The 24,966-nt window shown below is 44.5% G+C and overlaps 1 pseudogene; it reads left to right on the plus strand.

Moving 5' to 3' along the window:
- Positions 1-13,061: 13,061 nt before the first annotated feature.
- LOC129837415 (keratin, type I cytoskeletal 19-like) overlaps positions 13,062-24,966 on the plus strand; it is a 29,021-nt pseudogene continuing 17,116 nt past the window's right edge.

Below are 24,966 nucleotides of genomic sequence, written 5' to 3' on the forward strand. Positions count from 1 at the left end.
AGTGTGAATGATATTGCCAGCTCTCTATGTCAGGTCTTTTATACACAAAGGTCTATGTAACCAATATGGTCAAAGAGCAATATCTGATAACAACGTCCAAGATGGATCTCTTGATTGATTGAAAAAGACGATGGAAACTCCATGCGTAATGGATGCTTGGTGCCAGAATGGGGCGCATCAATATTCTAATCGTTCACCTGGAAATGTGAGACAATAAAGTACAACTCAGACATTCAATAGTGGTTGTTGTTACAGAAGTCTACAACCCTGTCATAACACATGTATCCTTTGCCAAGGTCTATCAACTCTAACTTCCACTTGCATTGACATGCAATAAAAACCATGGATCAATAATGAAAAAGGCCATAGAAAAAGTTGCAAGTGGTGCATCACTTAGAAACACAAAGGCACCATATCATTACTGTTGTTCTTAATATAGACCTAGTTGTAAAATGATAATGACTGATATCATGAAGGCGTAACCAAAACAACCGATGAGGAAGGGTTAAGTGGACAGTGTGTAGTGACGTACATCCTCCATCTTTGGCTGGGAACAACATTAGAGTTGTTTACCTATAGATTTTTGTTAAAGAAGTATCTTCTGTATATAATAAAGTCTTTAGTGTCACTGTTGTAGAGAGGAGTAGGCAGGATGCAGTTGCAGGTTTATAACTACTTAATTTGTTTAAGCACCATAGACCAAAACATGACGAAACCCAAACACTGTTGTGCTCAAAATATATCTTCATTATCAAAAAGGCACAGGGCGAACCCAAAGTGCAAAATATAAAGTACTCAGGAAATAGTAGGAGAGATTCCTCTCAGGAAAAGTAACATTTACAATGACCAACAAAGACAAATGGCAGAGGGAATATATATACAGTGATAGAGTGGGGATTGGAACCAGGTGTGTGTAATAATGACGAGACAAGTACGGAGTTGATGAGTGAAGGCCGTTTGCCAGCAGTAGGTTCAGGCAGCAGCTAGGCCGGGGACGCCGAAACGCCTGAGCTGGACAGGAGAGAGAGCCAAAGCGAAGGCTGGTGTAACATTTGGAAGCTGTGTATTTTTTTAAATTCATATGATATGATATCCATTTAGAATGTTGTCATTAAAAAATTATTTTAAAAACACTGGAATTGTTGTAAGGATACCACAGCCAAAGTGATATGCTATTGGATATAAGAGCAACGTCAACTCACCAACATCACGACCAGGAATACGACTTTCCCGAAGCGTATCCTCTGTTTGGTCCACCACCCAGGACAATGGATCGGATCCCAGCCGGCGACCCAAAACAACGGCGCCGCAGAAGGGGCAGACGGAGCGGTCTTCTGGTCAGGCTCTGGAGACGGGCACATCGCGCACCGCTCCCGAGCATACTACTCGCCAATGTCCAGTCTCTTGACAACAAGGTAGACGAAATCCGAGCAAGGGTTGCCTTCCATAGAGACACCAGAGATTGTAACGTTCTTTGTTTCACGGAAACATGGCTCACTCGGGATACGTCATCAGACTCGGTACAGCCACCTGGCTTCTTCACGCATCGCGCCAACAGAAACAAACATCTCTCTGATAAGAAGAAGGGCGGGGGTGTATGCCTTATGATTAATGAGACGTGGTGTGATCATAACAAAATACAGAAACTCAAGTCCTTTTGTTCACCTGACCTAGAATTCCTTACAATCAAATGCCGACCGCATTATCTACCAAGAGAATTCTCTTTGATCATAATCACAGTCGTGTATATCCCGCCCCAATCAGACACATCGACGGCCCTGAAAGAACTTTATTTGACTCTTTGTAAACTGGAAACCACATATCCTGAGGCTGCATTTATTGGAGCTGGGGATTTTAACAAGGCTAATCTGAAAACAAGGCTCCCTAAATTTGATCAGCATATCAAATGCGCAACCCGGGCTGGCAAAACCCTAGATCATTGTTATTCTAACTTCCACGACGCATATAAAGCCCTCCCCTGCCCTCCTTTCGGGAAAAGCTGACCACGACTCCATTTTGTTGCTCCCAGCCTATAGGCAGAAACTAAAACAGGAAGCACCCGTGCTCAGGTCTGTTCAACGCTGGTCCGACCAATTGGATTCCACGCTTCAAGATTGCTTCGATCACGTGGACTGGGATATGTTCCACATAGCATCGGACAATAACATTGATGAATACGCTGATTCGGTGAGCGAGTTTATTAGCAAGTGCATCGGTGATGTAGTACCCACAGCATCTATTAAAACATTCCCCAACCAGAAACTGTGGATTGATGGCAGCATTTGAGCAAAACTGAAGGCGCGAAACACTGCTTTTAATCAAGGCAAGGTGACCGGAAACATGACCAAATACAAACAGTGTAGCTATTCCCTCCGCAAGGCAATCAAACAAGCTAAGCGTCAGTATAGAGACAAAGTAGTATCACAATTCAACAGCTCAGACACGAGAGGTATGTGGCAGGGTCTACAGTCAATCACAGACTACAAAAGGAAAACCAGCCCCATTGCGGACCACGATGTCTTGCTCCCAGACAAACTAAACAACTTCTTTGCTCGCTTTGAGGACAACACAGTGCCACTGACACGGCCACTACCAAAACCATCAGGCTCTCCTTCACTGCAGCCAACTTGAGTAAAACATTTAAACGTGTTAACCCTCGCAGGGCTGCCAGCCCAGACGGCATCCCCAGCCGCATCCTCAGAGTATGCGCAGACCAGCTGGCTGGTGTGTTTTTACGGACATATTCAATCAATCCCTATCCCAGTCTGCTGTTCCCACATGCTTCAAGAGGGCCACCATTGTTCCTGTTCCCAAGAAAGCGAAGGTAACTGAGCTAAATGACTATCGCCTCGTAGCACTCACTTCTGTCATCACGAAGTGCTTTGAGAGACTAGTCAAGGACCATATCACCTCCACCCTACCTGACACCCTAGACCCACTCCAATTTGCTTACCGCCCCAATAGGTCCATCTCTATCTCCAGGACACCTACACCACCCGATGTCACAGGAAGGCCAAAAAGATCGTCAAGAACAACAACCACCCAAGCCACTGCCTGTTCACCCCGCTATCATCCAGAAGGCGAGGTCAGTACAGGTGCATCAAAGCGGGGACCGAGAGACTGAAAAACAGCTTCTATCTCAAGGCCATCAGACTGTTAAACAGCCATCACTAACATTGAGTGGCTGCTGCCAACATACTGACTCATCTCTAGCCACTTTAATAATGAAAAAATGTCTGTAAAAAATGTATCACCAGCCACTTTAAACAATGCCACTTTATATCCTTTTTACATACCCTACATTACTCATCTCATATGTATATACTGTACTCTATACCATCTACTGCATCTTGCCTATGCCATTCGGCCATCGCTCATTCACATATTTTTATGTACATATTCTTATTCATTCCTTTACACTTGTGTGTATAAGGTAGTTGTTGTGAAATTGTTAGGTTAGATTACTTGTTAGAAATTACTGCATGTGTAACGGATGTGAAATGGCTAGCTAGTTAGCGGTGGTGCGCGCTAATAGCCTTTCAATCGGTGACGTCACTTGCTCTGAGACCTTGAAGTAGTGGTTCCCCTTGCTCTGTAATGGCCGCGGCCTTTGTGGAGCGATGGGTAACGATGCTTTGTAGGTGACTGTTGTTGGTGTGTGCAGAAGGTCCCCGGGTCGGGGCGAGGGGACAGACTAAAGTTATACTGTTACACATGGTCGGAACTAGAAGCACAAGCATTCCGCTACACTCGCATTAACATCTGCTAACCATGTGTATGTGACAAATAAGATTTGATTTGATTTGATATGCTGTTATGGGATTAGTAAACAAGATAAAGGTCAAGATGGTTCATTGTTCAACATGGACCTGATGGTTATATTCATTGTGCACTTCACAGTAAAGTAATGTAAAATAAAGTAATGTAAAGTATCATCTAATTTACATAGAAAACTGGAAGGTAGTCTGTTAGTTTCATATTGGGAGATTGAGTTCACTGCAGAGCTCTTGAAAGGATTTCAGTGTGGTTGTGTTCTGATGAAACAGGTCCGAAAAGGTCCTGATCCCTAGAGTATGCCAAAGATGAAAGTTGGCATCACTCAGGGCTTTTGGCAAGTCTGGGTTGCATACTACTGGCCAGTGAGAGCATATCCAGGAGGAAATGTTTCTGGCACTCCAACGACATTGAGAATGCTTATGGAGGGTCTTTCCTAGGAAGACAGGGTTGAAAGTAGTTATGAATTTCGGTGGAATTGAGGTGCGGTGTGAGATGTTGTACTTTCAGTTTTGAGATGTAGATCTGGAAGAGAGAGTTAAGGGAAAACTGATAATTAAAGGGAAATAAAAAGGATCATCATTAAAGAAAAAAAAAAACACATAATAATGTTGATGTCCTATATTAGAAAGACATCCATTTTGTTAAGGTCCTTCCGTCTCCAGCCCTCCAAATGGAGCTGGCCGAGTCTGTGACGTGTCCCTCTTCTGTTGGCCATCTTGCTACACCTTATACAATCAACTAATTAGCTTTACCTTAACTGAAAGGGGGGGAACATCATTCCAATCCAACACAACCACATTATTCTCATTTTACTGGTGGAACTTCCAGTAAAGGATGTATACCACTCCCCTCTACAACTGATTTATCATAAAAATAGTTACCGTCTTACCTAATCGAGGCAGAACATAAATATCTCTACCTGTGATAATAGAACCAAAGAAAACAGTAGAAATAGCAGAAGACCTGCCAAGTGATTAGGCACGCAATGGTGTCTTGGTTTCCCTGGAAATACCTCTCGTCACACGGTGCGAAAGAAGATTTGAGTCCAACACTTTTAACCTTTAGGGTCACCAGAGAATACATAGAGGCCATGAAGTTAAGTGTTTGTTTAATATACAGTCTATTGGCTGAATGAGGGGGCTTTGGGGTTTCAATAGGTGGTGGTTTGAGGATAGTGACAGTGAAGTCTTGATGGGGATGAGTTTACATAGTGAGGCATGTGGATCATTCATTATGTTGTCTTGTGCGTCCAATGTGTATGAATGAGTTGTGCTTTTGTGGCTTAGAGGTAAAACTAAAAACTAACCCTTAAGAAAGTATTCACATCCCTTGATTCTTCCCACATTTTGTTGTGTTACAGCTTAAAATTGTCTAAAACTGATACAATTTAGATTTTGTGTCACTGGCCTACTAGAAAAACCCCATAATGTGAAAGTGGAATTAATTAACAGTGAAAAACTGAAATATCTTGAGTCAATAGGTATTCAACCACCTTGTTATGGCAAGCCTAAATAAGTTCAGGAGTAAAAATATGCTTAACAAGTCACAGAATAAGTTCCATGGACTCGCTCTGTGTGCAATAATAGTGTTTAAAATCATTTTGGAATGAATACCTAATCTCTGTACTCCACACATACAATTATCTGTAAGGTCCCTAAGCCAAGCAGTGAATTTCAAACACAGACTCAACCACAGGGAGGTTGTCCAATTCCTTGCATAGAAGGGCACCTATTGGTAGATGGGTAAAAAGCAGACATTGAATATCCCTTTGAGCATGGTGAAGTTATTAATTACACTTTGGATGGTGTATCAATACACCCAGTCACTACAAAGATACAGGCGTCCTTCCTAAGGAAACCGCTCAGGGATTTCACCATGAGGACAATAGTGACTTTAAATAATGTACACAGTTTAATGGTTGTGTAGTTACTCCACAATATTAACCTAAATGACAGAGTGAAAAGAAGGAAGCGTGTTCATTATACAAATATTCCAAAACATGCATCCTGTTTGCAACAAGGCACTAAAGTAAAACTGAAAAACAAATTGGCAAAAAAATGTACTTTATGTTCTGAATACAAAGCATTATGTTTGCGACAAATCCAACACAACAGATCACTGACTATCACTCTTAATATTTTCAAGCATGGTGGCGGCTGCATCATGTTATAGGTATGCTTGTCATCGTCAAGGACTAGGGAGTTTTTTGGGGATGAAAAGAAACAGAATAGAGCAAAATTCTAGAGTAAAAGCTTGTTCATTCTGCTTTCCGACAGACACTGGGAGACAAATTGTAACGGCTGTCTTCGGGTGAAAGAGAGGAGGACCAAAATGCAGCGTGATGATAATCCATATTTTAATTAGGATATATAAACGACGAACAAAAACAACAAACTGACAGAAGGAACCGAAAACGCTACAGTCCTAAACATGGGAACACAAAAGACATGAACACACGAACAGGAACAATCACCCACAAACAAACAATGAAAACAGGCTACCTTAATATGGTTCCCAATCAGAGACAATGACAAACACCTGACTCTGATTGAGAACCATATTAGGCAAAACAACAAACCCAACATAGAAACACAAAACATAGAATGCCCACCCAGCTCACGTCCTGACCAACTAAACAAAGACTAAACAAAGGAAATAAGGTCAGGAACGTGACACAAATTCACCTTTCAGCAGGACAATAACCTAAAACACAAGGAAAAATATACACTGGAGTTGCTTACCAAGATGACATTGAATGTTCCTGAGTGGCCTAGTTACAGTTTTGACTTAAATAGGCTTGATAATCTAACTTGACAGAGCATGAAGAATTTTTTAAAGAATAATGTGCAAATATTGTACAGTCCAGGTGTGTACAGCTTTTAGAGACTTACAGTTGTAATCACTGCCAAAGGTGATTCTAACATTTATTGACTCAAGGTGTGAATACTTATGTAAATGAGATATTTCCATATTTCATTTTCAATAAACGTGCAAACATTTCTAAAAACTACTTTTCACTTTGTCATTATGGGGTATTGTATGTATATGGGTGAGATTATTATTATTATTTTATTAATTTTGAATTCAGGCTGTAACACAACAATATGTGAAATAAGTCAAGGGGTGTGAATACTTTCTGAAGGCACTGTATCTGTGTGCTATTTATCACTGATGATATTTGTTCAGGTGAAAAGGCCTTTGGGATATGTCTGTTCACGCTCTGACAAGGTAGAACTCATTCATCATTATTACATGGAAGTGGCAGAGCTCAATTCAGTCTAACCTGCCTTGCAGTGCTTACAGAGCAGCTCATTTCCCCCGAATTCAAATAAAATCCTAGAATCGTTTTCACTATTGTAAAAATCCAACTACAGACTCCTCTAACATGTTGATGCTTGACGGTTTTAATAATTAGTGTGTGAGCTTGGACAGTTTGTATTAATCAAAGAGAGTGTGTAAACATACAATACGATGTGCTCTCAAAAAGGAAAAAGCAGATATTTTTCTATTACAAGAGACACATGTCTGTGATGCCAAACATGCTAAACTCTGCAGAGCTTTGGTGGAACATGCTAAACTCCGCAGAGGTTGGGTGGAACATGCTAAACTCTGCAGAGCTTGGGTGGAACATGCTAAACTCTGCAGAGTTTGGGTGGAACATGCTAAACTCTGCAGAGCTTGGGTGGAACATGCTAAACTCTGCAGAGCTTGGGTGGAACATGCTAAACTCCGCAGAGTTTGGGTGGAACATGCTAAACTCTGCAGAGCTTGGGTGGAACATGCTAAACTCCGCAGAGTTTGGGTGGAACATGCTAAACTCTGCAGAGCTTGGGTGGAACATGCTAAACTCCGCAGAGTTTGGGTGGAACATGCTAAACTCTGCAGAGCTTGGGTGGAACATGCTAAACTCTGCAGAGCTAGGGTGGAACATGCTAAACTCTAAACGCATTATTTACAAGTATTTGAAAAATATATATTTTTTAAATAATGATGTCACAAATGTATAATTTGGACATTTCTTTATAAAAATATATTAATTTGCTACATTTGACTGAGTGAAACCTAGCAGTAGTAACTGTCACGTCGCTTCCTCTCCTCCGGCGTTCGACGTCGCCAGTTCACTAACCATCCTGTCAACCATCATTACGCGCTCCTCGCATCAATCATTGCGCGCACCTGTGCTTCATCATGAGCCATACATGGACTCAATTACCTAACTCATTACCTCCCCTTTATCTGGCACTCCCTTAGGTTCTTTCCCCAGGCAGTGTTGTTTCTGTGTTTCATGTCAAGACGCTACTCCTATGTTGTATCGTTCTTTGTTATATTAAACTTACCACCTGCTTCTCGAATCCCAGCATCTACGTTACAGTAACAAATACATGTCTGTCATTGAACAACCTCATTAGATAGTGAAAAAACACACCAATTTCTTTCATAATGTCTTTAAGCAATAAAAGATAATTGACCAACATTTCTGAAAATGGATATAGAGCGTTTTGGAATGAAACTGTTCAATTTATTCAGACTGTTTTGTGACTGTTTTGCATACACTTTTCCTTTGAATAAAACACACTATCCAAACCAACATCTGAGAGCAAATACTGACTAGGCAAAATGGAATGTGAGAAATTGAGGTTTATTCATATTTCAAACAAGGGTATAGTTACTGTACATGTAACGGATGTGAAATGGCTAGCTAGTTAGCGGGTGCGCGCTAGTAGCATTTCAATCAGTTACGTCACTTGCTCTGAGACATTAAGTAGGGTTGCCCCTTGCTCTGCAAGGGCCGCGGCTTTTGTGGAGCGATGGTTAACGCTGCTTCGTGGGTGACTGTTGTCGATGTGTGCAGAGGGTCCCTGGTTCGCGCCCGTGTCGGGGCGAGGGGACGACGTAAAGTTATACTGTTACATACAGTACATCTTTGAATTCAGAAAGAATGAGAAAATCATCAAAGTGACTTAGGGCAACATTCTATTTTGGGAAAAATAGTAATACCTACTACACATCTTTGACAATGATTAAACACACTATCCAAACCAAGTAATCTGAGAGCAAGTATACTGAGTAGACAAAGTAACAACATTGAATGTGTTGAATTTATGAACTGTTCATAATGGTTATCTACATTTCAAAAAGATGACAGTTACTGACCATCTTTTCAAATGGATAGAATGACAGAAAATCATCAAATGTAAGTGAAGGAGTGACTTGGTGCAACATTTTAGTTTGGTAAAATAATATAAAAAAATACAATATTTAGCCTACAAATCCTTGACAAGTATATACTCGCATACATTAAAAACATTGCCAATTTCAGTAAACAAACAAAAATGTAATTGAAAATGGATATTCGAAACCATCAAATGTCAGCTTTACAAAACACATCCAGTGAATTTCCAGAGAATCTCATTTACATTACATTACATTTAAGTCATTTAGCAGACGCTCTTATCCAGAGCGACTTACAAATTGGTGCATTCACCTTATGATATCCAGTGGAACAACCACTTTACAATAGTGCATCTAACTCTTTTAAGGGGGGGGGGGGGGGGGGGGGTTAGAAGGATTACTTTATCCTATCCTAGGTATTCTTTAAAGAGGTGGGGTTTCAGGTGTCTCCGGAAGGTGGTGATTGACTCCGCTGACCTGGCGTCGTGAGGGAGTTTGTTCCACCATTGGGGTGCCAGAGCAGCGAACAGTTTTGACTGGGCTGAGCGGGAACTGTACTTCCTCAGAGGTAGGGAGGCGAGCAGGCCAGAGGTGGATGAACGCAGTGCCCTTGTTTGGGTGTAGGGCCTGATCATAGCCTGAAGGTACGGAGGTGCCGTTTCCCTCACAGCTCCGTAGGCAAGCACCATGGTCTTGTAGCGGATGCGAGCTTCAACTGGAAGCCAGTGGAGAGAGCGGAGGAGCGGGGTGACGTGAGAGAACTTGGGAAAGTTGAACACCAGACGGGCTGCGGCGTTCTGGATGAGTTGTAGGGGTTTAATGGCACAGGCAGGGAGCCCAGCCAACAGCGAGTTGCAGTAATCCAGACGGGAGATGACAAGTGCCTGGATTAGGACCTGCGCCGCTTCCTGCGTGAGGCAGGGTCGTACTCTGCGAATGTTGTAGAGCATGAACCTACAGGAACGGGTCACCGCCTTGATGTTAGTTGAGAACGACAGGGTGTTGTCCAGGATCACGCCAAGGTTCTTAGCACTCTGGGAGGAGGACACAATGGAGTTGTCAACCGTGATGGCGAGATCATGGAACGGGCAGTCCTTCCCCGGGAGGAAGAGCAGCTCCGTCTTGCCGAGGTTCAGCTTGAGGTGGTGATCCGTCATCCACACTGATATGTCTGCCAGACATGCAGAGATGCGATTCACCACCTGGTTATCAGAGGGGGGAAAGGAGAAGATTAATTGTGTGTCGTCTGCATAGCAATGATAGGAGAGACCATGTGAGGATATGACAGAGCCAAGTGACTTGGTGTATAGCGAGAATAGGAGAGGGCCTAGAACAGAGCCCTGGGGGACACCAGTGGTGAGAGCACGTGGTGCGGAGACAGATTCTCGCCACGCCACCTGGTAGGAGCGACCTGTCAGGTAGGACGCAATCCAAGCGTGGGCCGCGCCGGAGATGCCCAGCTCGGAGAGGGTGGAGAGGAGGATCTGATGGTTCACAGTATCAAAGGCAGCCGATAGGTCTAGAAGGATGAGAGCAGAGGAGAGAGAGTTAGCTTTAGCAGTGCGGAGCGCCTCCGTGACACAGAGAAGAGCAGTCTCAGTTGAATGACTAGTCTTGAAACCTGACTGATTTGGATCAAGAAGGTCATTCTGAGAGAGATAGCAGGAGAGCTGGCCAAGGACGGCACGTTCAAGAGTTTTGGAGAGAAAAGAAAGAAGGGATACTGGTCTGTAGTTGTTGACATCGGAGGGATCGAGTGTAGGTTTTTTCAGAAGGGGTGCAACTCTCGCTCTCTTGAAGACGGAAGGGACGTAGCCAGCGGTCAAGGATGAGTTGATGAGCGAGGTGAGGTAAGGGAGAAGGTCTCCGGAAATGGTCTGGAGAAGAGAGGAGGGAATAGGGTCAAGCGGGCAGGTTGTTGGGCGGCCGGCCGTCACAAGACGCGAGATTTCATCTGGAGAGAGAGGGGAGAAAGAGGTCAAAGCACAGGGTAGGGCAGTGTGAGCAGAACCAGCGGTGTCGTTTGACTTAGCAAACGAGGATCGGATGTCGTCGACCTTCTTTTCAAAATGGTTGACGAAGTCATCAGCAGAGAGGGAGGAGGGGGGAGGAGGGGGAGGAGGATTCAGGAGGGAGGAGAAGGTGGCAAAGAGCTTCCTAGGGTTAGAGGCAGATGCTTGGAATTTAGAGTGGTAGAAATTGGCTTTAGCAGCAGAGACAGAAGAGGAGAATGTAGAGAGGAGGGAGTGAAAGGATGCCAGGTCCGCAGGGAGGCGAGTTTTCCTCCATTTCCGCTCGGCTGCCCGGAGACCTGTTCTGTGAGCTCGCAATGAGTCGTCGAGCCACGGAGCAGGAGGGGAGGACCGAGCCGGCCTGGAGGATAGGGGACATAGAGAGTCAAAGGATGCAGAAAGGGAGGAGAGGAGGGTTGAGGAGGCAGAATCAGGAGATAGGTTGGAGAAGGTTTGAGCAGAGGGAAGAGATGATAGGATGGAAGAGGAGAGAGTAGCAGGGGAGAGAGAGCGAAGGTTGGGACGGCGCGATACCATCCGAGTAGGGGCAGTGTGGGAAGTGTTGGATGAGAGCGAGAGGGAAAAGGATACAAGGTAGTGGTCGGAGACTTGGAGGGGAGTTGCAATGAGATTAGTGGAAGAACAGCATCTAGTAAAGATGAGGTCAAGCGTATTGCCTGCCTTGTGAGTAGGGGGGGAAGGTGAGAGGGTGAGGTCAAAAGAGGAGAGGAGTGGAAAGAAGGAGGCAGAGAGGAATGAGGCAAAAGTAGACGTGCGGAGGTTAAAGTCACCCAGAACTGTGAGAGGTGAGCCATCCTCAGGAAAGGAACTTATCAGGGCGTCAAGCTCATTGATGAACTCTCCAAGGGAACCTGGAGGGCGATAAATGATAAGGATGTTAAGCTTGAAAGGGCTGGTAACTGTGACAGCATGGAATTCAAAGGAGGCAATAGACAGATGGGTCAGGGGAGAAAGAGAGAATGTCCACTTGGGAGAGATGAGGATCCCAGTGCCACCACCCCGCTGACCAGAAGCTCTCGGGGTGTGCGAGAACACGTGGGCAGACGAGGAGAGAGCAGTAGGAGTAGCAGTGTTATCAGTGGTAATCCATGTTTCCGTCAGTGCCAAGAAGTCGAGGGACTGGAGGGAAGCATAGGCTGAGATGAACTCTGCCTTGTTGGCCGCAGATCGGCAGTTCCAGAGGCTGCCTGAGACCTGGAACTCCACGTGGGTCGTGCGCGCTGGGACCACCAGGTTAGAGTAGCAGCGGCCACGCGGTGTGAAGCGTTTGTATGGTCTGTGCAGAGAGGAGAGAACAGGGATAGACAGACACATAGTTGACAGGCTACAGAAGAGGCTACGCTAATGCAAAGGAGATTGGAATGACAAGTGGACTACACGTCTCGAATGTTCAGAAAGTTAAGCTTACGTTGCAAAAAATCTTATTGACTAAAATGATATAGTACTGCTGGCTGGTGAAATAGGCTAGCTAGCAGTGGCTGCGTTGTTGACTTTGTTTGAAAGTGTAGCTGGCTAGGTAACCTCTAACTGGCTAGGTAACCTCGACAATTACTCTAGACTACACAATTATCTTGGATACAAAGACGGCTATGTAGCCAGCTAAGATCAAACAAATCAAACTGTTGTACTGTAATGAAATGAAATGTAATACTACCTGTGGAGCAAAGCGGAATGCAACTACTCGCTCCAACCCGGAAGTGCGTATCGTAGAGGGAGAGGCAATAGAAGTGTTGTTTCTTGTATTATTATTAATCTCAAACTGTTTGATTTGTCTATACCTGTCAAACACACAACCCTCCATTAACCACAACCTTTTCTGAACCATTCATTTCCCTAGATGTCCTTACTGACTTAAGTGATGTATCTTGTTACATAGTTGTTGCAAGCCCCGTACCCACCCACTGAACAAAACAATTAGATATACCTTCATTCCAAGGAAAAGTGGTGACCTTGTCAATCATGCTTAATCGAACTGTATAAGAAGCTCGAGGACACGAAGGGGGTTATTTTACCTGTCGCCTCCAACTCGGAAGAACACAAGTTAACCTCACAGGACGCATCGCCAGACCATCTCTCGCCATGTCCGTTGTAGCCAGTCGCAGAAGTAGCCGTACCCACAGCTCAGGTAGAGGTGTTCCGATGGGATGCCGTTTACCAGCGGTTTGGGAGGCGAAAGGTCCAGTATGAGCGTGTCCTCTGATGGGAGCAGTCGCGCGCCGAGTGTAAACAGAGGTGCCGGAGAATACGGCACCCGTATCTCTGTCTTCTTTCTCTATGGACGGGCCAGGCCGGATCACTATTGGCGCCAACGAAAAGCATACCATGCAGAATCTGAACGATCGTTTGGCCACCTACTTGGAAAAGGCAAGGCAGAGTGATGGAGACGTGTCTGGAGATTAGGTGCGCTCCGCGATATTACCCAGATTATGTGCGTGGAGACCGAAAGTCAAAGCACGAACGACAAGGCAGGATGATCAGTCTTTTCAAAACACAACATATTCGATGATATAGAAAACTGCTATGAGAAAGTGCTCTTTAATCTTTGTTATAAAGCATATATTTGTTTAATAACCCCTTTCATCAATGCTATCCACAATGTTCAATTAAATGTGATAACATAGTAGGCTACAGCTAATGGACACCATACCATTATATTTAAAACAACTTTTACTTAACATTAAACTTTTTAAAAAACGATGTGTTCCACCATTAACTTTTCTAATTGTAAAATTGCTATTGAGAAGAAACAGTAACCTATCGTTTTCCTGTAAAGCTCCAAGGGGAAATCTTATTATTATTAAAAGACACACCTGTATTACTATTGTAAACACATATTCCTACATAATGAGGACAATGACATAGCAGGATGTAATATTTATTTTAAATTCCATTATGTTGGGGATTATCTAATGGGAGTGCGCTGATTCACATAATGTGATGAATACGCCCCAAATGGCACCCTATTTCCTATGTAGTGCACAACAGGGCCCATAGGGCTCTGGTCAAATGTAGTGTTTTATATAGGGAATAGGGTGCTATTTCGGATAGACATGAACTGATTCCCTCCACTCCCTGTGTACACAGGTGCGCTCTCTAGAGACAGCCAATAGCAAGTTGGAGCTGCAGATCAAGGAGTTCTACGAGATGAGATCACCGACTCACAAGAAGGACCTCAGTGGGTTCCATGCCACCATCACAGACATCCGCAACAAGGTACTTCTGGGTAATGTAGTCTTAATGTAGCAACCCACTGGGCTCACACTGGTTGAATCAGCATTGTTTCCATGTCATTTCAATGTAATTATATTGAACCAACATCGAATAGATGTTGATTTGACGTCTGTCACAGTGGGAAGGAAGGTGAGGATAGGATTGAGAAGACGCCAACAGCTTTGTGAAAGAAGAGCGTCACTAGGATGAATTAGATAAGTGATAGATTTGAGGTATAATTCCTATAGTCTTTCAGTATTTATCTTGTTGATTGTTGTGTTCTGTTGTAAATGAATGAACATTAGACATGAGCCAGATCTGCTGATCTAAACACATGATATCCTGTACATAGTTGACTCTGTTGTTACATTCCATTGACTGTGACTGTCCTCCTGTTCCTAGATCCAAGCCAGGTCTGTGGAGAACTCTCAGATGATCCTGCAGGTGGATAGTGCCAGACTTGTAGCTGAGGGCTTCAAGATGAAGTAAGTGCACTTCCTGTTTGTACTATACACAGCCTCTGTGAGTGTACTGATTCTGTTTGTAACTCTTGGCCTATAAGTTTGAGATTGAGTCGATCAAATCCTCACAGATCTACAGAAATGCTTATGGGGGTAGACAGGGCTATGGATCAGTTTATGCTTTGGCAAGTTGTATCTTGGTTTGTTGTAAGAAGGAACTAATCAAGCCCTCTTCTTTCCTCAACCTCTGTAGGTTAGAGACGGAGGCTAACATGCGTATGAAGATGGAAGGGGATGTGGCTCGTCTGAGAGGAGTCCTGGACAGCTTTACACTCACCAGAGCAGAACTGGAGATACAGATTGAGGGGCAGAAGGAGGAGCTGGTCTATATATATATATATATATATATATATATGTATGTCATGTTCGCATACTGTAATATTTCCCTTTTGACGGGATTGCATCAGCTGAATGATAACTAATGTAATTTACTCATGTTATCTTATAACTCTTATGTTGCTCTATCATATGGACAATTGAATGTTATTTCTAGAATGTGTTTTTCCCGTTGTTCCATTCATTGCCACCAGGTGGCATTATCTCATTTAAACATCTTTGGCCAGCCCAATTAAAAGTGAAAATGATCTCATTTGAGTAAATTGGAAACAGATTATTACAGTTACATAAGTGACATCAGGGAAAATACGATTTGCTGCATAGCCACATTGCATTCCTTTTCGTATCTACATGCTTTCCTCTTTTCAACTTTGCTTGTGGACTTAAATGCACAACACATCAGCTGTCTGTGACCAGGCAAAAAAAAAATCCAAACCATATCATAACCGCTGACAACTACACACAGCCTACATCGTTGTCACCATATTAGCTAAAGTAACATCATAGCTAATAGAACTAATGCGTTAGTAAACCTGCAAAAAGTATGCAGTACAGACAGTAAGCAGTTTAGCAGTTACACCAGCGGGCCCCGGTGGCAATAAATTAATAAAACCAAAAGCTTACCTTAATTTGGAAGAGTTCCAGTGTTGGATAGCCATAGCCAGCTTGCCAACATAGCATCTCTGTTTGTTTGAGCGAGGTTTTCTAGTAGGCTAAACTAGCTAGCTGCATTTGCTAGCTAAGTACGTGCAAGTTAATTTAAAAAATAGAAAATACAACAAAATACAGTTAGCTCTCTCTCATTTTTGAAAAAATGAGTTAGTTCAAAACTGTTTAACTATTGTCTTTCTCTTTGAGTCAACTGCTCATCACATGTTATGCACTGCAGTGCTAGATACAGTTGAAGTCGGAAGTTTACATACACTTAGGTTGAAGTCATTAAAACTCATTTTTCAACCACTCCACACATTTCTTGTTAACAAACTATAGTTTTGGCAAGTCGGTTAGGACTTCTACTTTGTGCATGACACAAGTAATTTTTTCAACAATTGTTTACAGACAGATTATTTGACTTATAATTCACTGTATCACAATTCCAGTGGGTCAGAAGATTAGATACACTAAGCTGACTGTGCCTTTAAACAGCTTGGAAAGTTCCAGGAAAATTATGTCATGGCTTTAGAAGCCTCTGATAGGCTAATTGACATAATTTGAGTCAATTGGAGGTGTACCTGTGGATGTATGTAACGGCTTTCCTCCTCCTTCTTCATCAGAAGAGGAGGAGCAGGGATTGAACCAAAATGCAGCTGAGGTTGTAGACATGATTTATTAACGAAAAACACGAACTCGACTAATACACTAACAAAACAAATAAACGGTGTAGACAGATCTGAACGACGGACTCACATAACACACGAGAACGCACGAACAGGGAAAAAAGCCTACACATAAATGACACTGAACAAACAAACCAAAACCAGTCCCGTGTGGCGCAACGACATACACAAACACAGGAGACAATCACCCACAACGAACACTGTGAAAACACCTACCTAAATATGACTCTTAATTAGAGGAACGCCAAACACCTGCCTCTAATTAAGAGCCATACCAGGCAACCCATAAACCAACATAGAAACAGAAAACATAGAATGCCCACCCAAACTCACGTCCTGACCAACTAACACATATAACAAACTAACAGAAATAAGTCAGGAACGTGACATAACCCCCCCCATAAGGTGCGAACTCCGGGCGCACCAGCACAAAGTCTAGGGGAGAGTCTGGGTGGGCATCTGACCACGGTGGTGGCTCAGGCTCCGGGCGAGGTCCCCACCCCACCATAGTCAATCCCAGCTTCCATCTCCCCCTATGAATGTCCACCCTCATCTTACCCCCACAAAATCCTCTTGGTAACATCAACCACAGGGGCAGCACCGGGACAGAGGGATAGATCAAGACAGAGGGATAGCTCAAGACAGAGGGATAGATCAGGATATAGAGGTAGCTCAGGATAGAGAGGGAGATCAGGATAGAGGGGCAACTCCGGACTGAAAGGCAGCTCCGGACAGAGAGACAGCTCTGGACTGAGGGGCAGTTCTGGGTAAATAGCCGCTCCGGGCTAAGGGACAGCTCATGACTGGCTAACGGCTCTGGACGCTCATGGCTGGCTGACGGCTCTCGACGCTCATGGCTGGCTGACGGCTCTCGACTCTCATAGCTGGCTGACGGCTCTCCACGCTCATGGCTGGCTGACAGCTCTCGACGCTCATGGCTCGCTGACGGCTCTCGACGCTCATGGCTGGCTGAAGGCTCTGGACGCTCATGGCTCACTGACGGCTCTGGCAGATCCTGTCTGGTTGGCGGCTCTGGCAGATCTTGTCTGGTTGGCGGCTCTGGCAGATCCTGTCTGGTTGGCGGATCTGGCAGATCCTGTCTGGTTGGCGGCTCTGGCAGATCCTGTCTGGTTGGCGGCTCTGGCAGATCCTGACTGATAACTGGCTCTAGCGGCTCCTGACTGACTATCGGCTCTGACGGCTCGGGACAGACGGGCGGCTCTAATGGCTCAGGACAGACGGATGGCTCAGACGGCGCTGGGGAGACGGATGGCTCAGACGGCGCTGGGGAGACGGATGGCTCAGACGGCGCTGGGGAGACGGATGGCTCAGATGGCGCTGCGGAGACGGATGGCTCAGACTGCACCTGTCTGGCGGAAGGCTCTGGCTGCTCCTGTCTGGCGGAAGGCTCTGTAGGCTCATGGCAAACGGGCAGCTTTGCAGGCTCAATGCAGACAGGCAGTTCATGCGCCGTTGGGCAGACGGCAGACTCTGGCCGGCTGAGACGCACTGTAGGCTTGGTGCGTGGTGCCGTAACTGGAGGCACCTGACTGAGGACACGCACTTCAAGCCTAGTGCGGGGAGCAGGGACAGGGCACACTGGACTCTCAAAGCGTGCTATATTCCTGGTGCGTGGTACCGGCACTGGTGGCACCGGGCTGAGTGCACGCACATCAGGACGAGTACGGGGAGAAACAACAGTGTGCACAGGACTTAGGAGACGCACATGTGGCTTAGTGCGCGATGCCGGAACTGGAGGCACTAGGCTGGAGACACGCACTATAGGGAGAGTGCGTGGAGGAGGCACAGGGCTCTGAAAACGCACTGGAAGCCTGGTGCGTGGTGTAGGCACTGGTGGTACTGGGCTGGGGCGGGGAGGTAGTGCCGGAAATACCGGACCGTGAAGGCATACTGGCTCCCTTGAGCACCGAGCCTGCCCAACCTTACCTGGTTGAATGCTCCCCGTCGCCCGACCAGTGCGGGGAGGTGGAATAACCCGCACCGGGCTATGTAGGCGAACCGGGGACACCATGCGTAAGGCTGGTGCCATGTAAGCCGGCCCGAGGAGACGCACTGGAGACCAGACGCGTTGAGCCGGCCTCATGACACCTGGCTCAATGCCCAATCTAGCCCTACCAGTGCGGGGAGGTGGAATAACCCGCACTGGGCTATGCACTCGTACAGGAGACACCGTGCGCTCTACTGCGTAACACGGCGCCTGCCCGTACTCCCGCTCTCCACGGTAAGCCTGGGAAGTAGGCGCAGGTCTCCTACTTGCCCTTGGCCCACAACCTCTTATCCCCCCCCCCCCCCCCAAGAAATTTTTGGGGTCTCCTCTTGGACTTCCAGCCACGTCTCCTTGCTGCCTCCTCATACCAACGCTCTTGGGCTCTCGCTGCCTCCATCTCCTCACGAGCGCGGCGATATTCTCCCGACTGTGCCCATGGACCTCTCCCGTCCAATATTTCCTCCCAAGTCCATGATTCCTGTGTATAATCCTGCTTGAACTCACGCCGCTTGGTTCTGGATTGGTGGGTGATTCTGTAACGGCTTTCCTCCTCCTCTTCATCAGAAGAGGAGGAGCAGGGATTGAACCAAAATGCAGCTGAGGTTGTAGACATGATTTATTAACGAAAAACACGAACTCGACTAATACACTAACAAAACAAATAAACGGTGTAGACAGATCTGAACGACGGACTCACATAACACACGAGAACGCACGAACAGGGAAAAAAGCCTACACATAAATGACACTGAACAAACAAACCGAAACCAGTCCCGTGTGGCGCAACGACATACACAAACACAGGAGACAATCACCCACAACGAACACTGTGAAAACACCTACCTAAATATGACTCTTAATTAGAGGAACGCCAAACACCTGCCTCTAATTAAGAGCCATACCAGGCAACCCATAAACCAACATAGAAACAGAAAACATAGAATGCCCACCCAAACTCACGTCCTGACCAACTAACACATATAACAAACTAACAGAAATAGGTCAGGAACGTGACAATGTATTTCAAGGCCTACCTTCAAACTCAGTGCCTTTTTGCTTGACATCATGAGAAATCCGAAAAGAAAAGAAATCAGCCAAGACCTCAGGAAAAAAATGTGTAAACCTCCACAAGTCTGGTTCATCCTTGGGAGCAATTTCCAAACACCTGAAGGTACCACTTTCATCTGTACAAACAATAGCACGCAAGTATAAACACCATGGGACCACGCAGCCGCCAAACCACTCAGGAAGGAGACACCTTCTGTCTCCTAGAGATGAACGTACTTTGGTGCGAAAAGTGCAAATCAATCCCAGAACAACAGCAAAGGACCTTGTGGAGATGCTGGAGGAAACGGGTACAAAAGTATCTATATCTACAGTAAAACGAGTCCTATATCGACATAACCTGAAAGGCCGCTCAGCAAGGAAGAAGCCACTGCTCCAAAACCGGCATAAAAAATACAGACTACGGTTTGCAACTGCACATGGGGACAAAGATCGTACATTTTGGAGAAATGTCCTCTGGTCTGATGAAACAAAAATAGAACTGTTTGGTAATAATGACCATTGTTATGTTTTGAGAAAAAATGGGGGAGGCTTGCAAGCTGAAGAACACCATCCCAACCGTGAAGCACGGGGGTGGTGCACTTCACAAAATAGATGGCATCATGAGGGAGGAAAATTATGCGGATATATTGAAGCAACATCTCAAGACATCAATCAGGAAGTTAAAGCTTGGTTGCAAATGAGTCTTCCAAATGGACAATGACCCCAGTCATACTTCCAAAGTTGTGGCAAAATGGCTTAAGGACAACAAAGTCAAGGTATTGGAGTGGCCATCACAAAGCCCTGACCTCAATCCTATAGAAAATTTGTGGGCAGAACGGAAAAAACTTGTGCAAGCAAGGAGGCCTACAAACCTGACTCAGTTACACAAGCTCTGTCAGGAGGAATGGGCCAAAATTCACCCAACTTATTGTGGGAAGCTTGTGGAAGGCTACCCGAAACGTTTGACACAAGTTAAAGGAAATGCTACCAAATACTAATTGAGTGTACGTAAACTTCTGACCCACTGGGAATGTGATGAAAGAAATAAAAGCTGAAATAAATCATTCTCTACTATTATTCTGACTTTTCACATTCTTAAAATAAAGTGGTGATCCTAACTAACCTAATACAGAAAATGTTTACTTGGATTAAATGCCAGGAATTGTGAAAAGCTGAGTTTAAATGTATTTGGCTAAGGTGTATGTATATTTCCGACTTCAACTGTAGCTGTAGCTTATGCTTTCAGTACTAGATTCATTCTCTGATCCTTTGATTGGGTGGACAACATTTCAGTTCATGCTGCAAGATCTCTGATAGGTTGGAGGAAGTCCTCTGGATAATAACACAGTCCAGAGGATAATGGAAGGGAGTGAGAACCACGAGACTCCTAGGTTCTGTATTGAAGTCAATTTACCCAGAGAAGGATGGAAACTAGCTGTCCTCTGGCTACACCATGGTGCTGTTGAGGCTACTGTAGACACAATTGAGGCTACTGTGTTTTAAATGAATGATTTGGCAACGTGAATATATTTAGCATAGTTTTATATTAAAATGATTACATTTCACATTTTTCATTATTTATATTTTTCTGAAATTCACTGAGGAGGATGGTCTTTCCCTTCCTCCATTGATTGAAACAAAGTGTGTACAGAGAATCAGTCGGTAAAAGTTTCAGCAGAGAACGTTTCAGTTACATATACATTTGAATTAAACAGACATTGACATGGAGTAGACATTGACATGGAGTAGCTCTGGTCCAGAGCGTTACGTGCAGCTTGAGCCATCAAGGCTCACACCGCAGGTAAGGCTCTGGACCAGAGCTAAACATGGAGCAGATACAGTGAAGGCAGGTTTGTGTAACAGTTTAACTTTACGGCGTCCCCTCGCCCCGACCCGGGCGCGAACCAGGGACCCTCTGCACACATCAACAACAGTCGCCCACGAAGCATCGTTACCCATCGCTCCACAAAGGCCGCGGCCCTTGCAGAGCAAGGGGAACCACTACTTCTAGGTTTCAGAGCAAGTGACGTAACCGACTGAAAGGCTGCTAGCTCGCACCACCGCTAACCAGCTAGCCATTTCACATCCGTTACATTTGTCATGCAGAGAAATGTTGGGCCTCATTCACCATCATTCAAAACATTTTACAAGTTCTATATAGTAGTAGTAATTGGTTTGAGACTTCATCCATAACTGCAATGATTGATTACTTATTCAAGTGTTACAGCAATCTTTCCTCTCGGTCAGCAGGTGATACATTAGCACAATTCATTATACAGCTAACATCTGTATGTACCTGGTCCATTACTTCAAGCTTAAGCTAATTTAACAGAATGGGCCCTGGTCAAACGTAGCACACTATATTGAACAGGGTTTAATTTGTGCCAATGAGGGTTGTCTGAAAGCAGAGGTGTCTTCTGGTCCTAGCTATATCTTGCCTACTATTTTATCTAGTAGAATTCGCTGCACTCTATTGAGGAAAATAAACGTATTTTGAGACCTCCATGTTTTTGACAACAGCTGATAATCAGAATGGCGGGATTCAACGCAATTGATCATTAGATGCCTTCGCAGCATTGATGAGCATAGTATGTTAATATTAGTTGCGTACTGCATTAGTTTATACTAAGCAGTGCATTCTAAATGCTATGCAGTTTAAGTAAGTAGTAGAAAAGCCAGATTTCGGACAAGGCCATTGTTACTTGAAGCTACTTAAGATCTGCCAATTAATTTCCCCAACTCATAGATAGCAGTGGTGGTGAGTCACACTTTAAATCAGAGGACGGCTCAATGTAATGGCTGAAACAGATTGAATGGAATGGTATCAAGCACATGGTTTCCATATGTTTGATACACTTTCGTTCAATCCAATTCACTCTAGCCATTACTATGAGCTGTCCTCCCCTCACCAGCCACCACTGGTACATGGGGACTTGGCTTTTCTGTGCTCACCGTACAGATACTACAGTATTCTTAAAAAGTGTATTTGGTACTGACCTTCTCAGGGATGGAGTAGGCCACAGTGATATCCTCTGGGAGGTCAGGGACAGGGCCTGAGGCTCCCTTGAGCTTCTCATCAGTCACCTCTGAAACCAGCTCAAAACCTGAAAGAGCAACAACATACAGTGCATTCGGAAAGTATTCAGATCCCTTGACTTGTTCCACATTTTGTTACGTTTCAGCCTTATTCTAAAATGGATTACATTTATTTGTCCTCATCAATCTACATACCATACCCCATAATGACAAAGCAAAACCAGGTTTTTAGAATTGTTTACAAATGTATTAAAGATAAAAAACAGATGAACCTTATTTACATAACTATTCAGACGCTTTGCTATGAGACTCGAAATTGAGCTCAGATGCATCCTTTTTCCATTGGTCATCCTTGAGATGTTTCTACAACTTGATTGGAGTCCACCTGTGGTAAATTCAATTGATTGGACATGATTTGGAAAGGAACAAACCTGTCCATATAAGGTCCCACAGTTGACAGTGCATGTCAGAGCAAAACCCAAGCCACGGGGTCGAAGGAATTGTCCGTAGAGCTCCGAGACAGGATTGTGTTGAGGCACAGATCTGGGGGGAAGGGTACCAAAAAATGTCTGCAGCATTTAAGGTCCTCAAGAACACAGTGGCCTCCATCATTCTTCAATACAAGAAGTTTGGAACCACCAAAACTCTTCCTAGAGCTGGCCGCCCGGCCAAACTGAGCAATCGGGGGAGAAGGGCCTTGGTCTGGGAAGTGACTCATGTTGACCAATAGTGTGTGCCACAGAAAGTATTTGACTCTAGCCACAAAATTAAGGAAATTAGAAGGGGGGGGGGGGGGGGTTGGCAAGGCCATCTTCTTGCCTCTGATGTGTGCCACAGGAAGTATTAGACTTTAGTCACAAAGGGAAGTGGTTATTTCAGCAATAATAGTTTCAGAGCCCTCTACTGTTCTCTCTACCCATCCCTCAATCCCCCATCCCATCGTGCTTTTCCCTCTTATGGCTTTTCCATAAAAAAAATTACACTTTCTGTTTTAGTTTTTAAGAATGTAGTTACAGTTGTTCCTGGGCGAAAAAGAAAGTTCAAATATATAAGTAATAACGAGTGCATATCCATAATCACAGTAAACTGTTATAATAGTAGAAAAAAATACAAAATAAATGTCTAATAATATAATTAACCAAACTATGACTGAATGTGCCTCCATGAAGAATCCCCTCCCCAATAGGTCCCTTCGCCCTCAATAGGACACCCCCAGCACCTCCACCATCCCCATCAACCTCTCCCCACCCCTCAACCACAAAACACAATAATGTTAATAATAATAGAAATAAAATAAAAAAATGTATATACCAAGATATGTATACACATACACACACATGTACAGTACATAAACATATTCACAGGACACTCAACTTATCTCTTTTCCTACATCAGATGTGCAGGTGATATTTCCGCCTGGAGGACAGCACATAATCAGCAAGACGGAGATGCTCTTCATCCAAGGGAATGCCTGCCCATTCTCAGATGTTAGATAATCCGAGATGATCACATGTCATTTCAGCCCGTGTCAGCTCCAGATTTGACTACTTCAACTCACACCCTGCTGGAATCCCCGCATTCTCAGATTCCCCTTTGTTATTAATCTCTATATTGTAATCAAAGTGTTTCAAAATGATATGTTATATATGTATATATATTTCAAAATGCTATGTTATATACATACAGTGGGAAGAACAAGTATTTGATACACTGCCGATTTTGCAGGTTTTTCTACTTACAAAGCATGTAGAGGTCTGTAATTTTTATCATAGGTACACTTCAACTGTGAGAGACGGAATCTAAAACAAAAATCCTGAAATCACATTGTATGATTTTTAAGTAATTAATTTGCATTTTATTGCACGACATAAGTATTTGATCACCTACCAACCAGTAAGAATTCCGGCTCTCACAGACCTGTTAGTTTTTCTTTAAGAAGCCCTCCTGTTCTCCACTCATTACCTGTATTAACTGCACCTGTTTGAACTTGTTACCTGTATAAAAGACACCTGTCCACACACTCAATCAAACAGACTCCAACCTCTCCACAATGGCCAAGACCAGAGAGCTGTGTAAGGACATCAGGGATAAAATTGTAGACCTGCACAAGGCTGGGATGGGCTACAGGACAATAGGCAAGCAGCTTGGTGAGAAGGCAACAACTGTTGGCGCAATTATTAGAAAATGGAAGAAGTTCAAGATGACGGCCAATCATCCTCTGTCTGGGGCTCCATGCAAGATCTCACCTCGTGGGGCATCAATGATCATGAGGAAGGTGAGGGAACAGCCCAGAACTACACGGCAGTACCTGGTCAATGACTTGAAGAGAGCTGGGACCACAGTCTCAAAGAAAACCATTAGTAACACACTACCCTGTCATGGATTAAAATCCTGCAGCGCACGCAAGGTCCCCCTGCTCAAGCCAGCGCATGTCCAGGCACGTCTGAAGTTTGCCAATGACCATCTGGATGATCCAGAGGAGGAATGGG

Source organism: Salvelinus fontinalis, chromosome 3, assembly GCF_029448725.1.
Source record: "Salvelinus fontinalis isolate EN_2023a chromosome 3, ASM2944872v1, whole genome shotgun sequence".
Classification (NCBI taxonomy): domain Eukaryota; kingdom Metazoa; phylum Chordata; class Actinopteri; order Salmoniformes; family Salmonidae; genus Salvelinus; species Salvelinus fontinalis.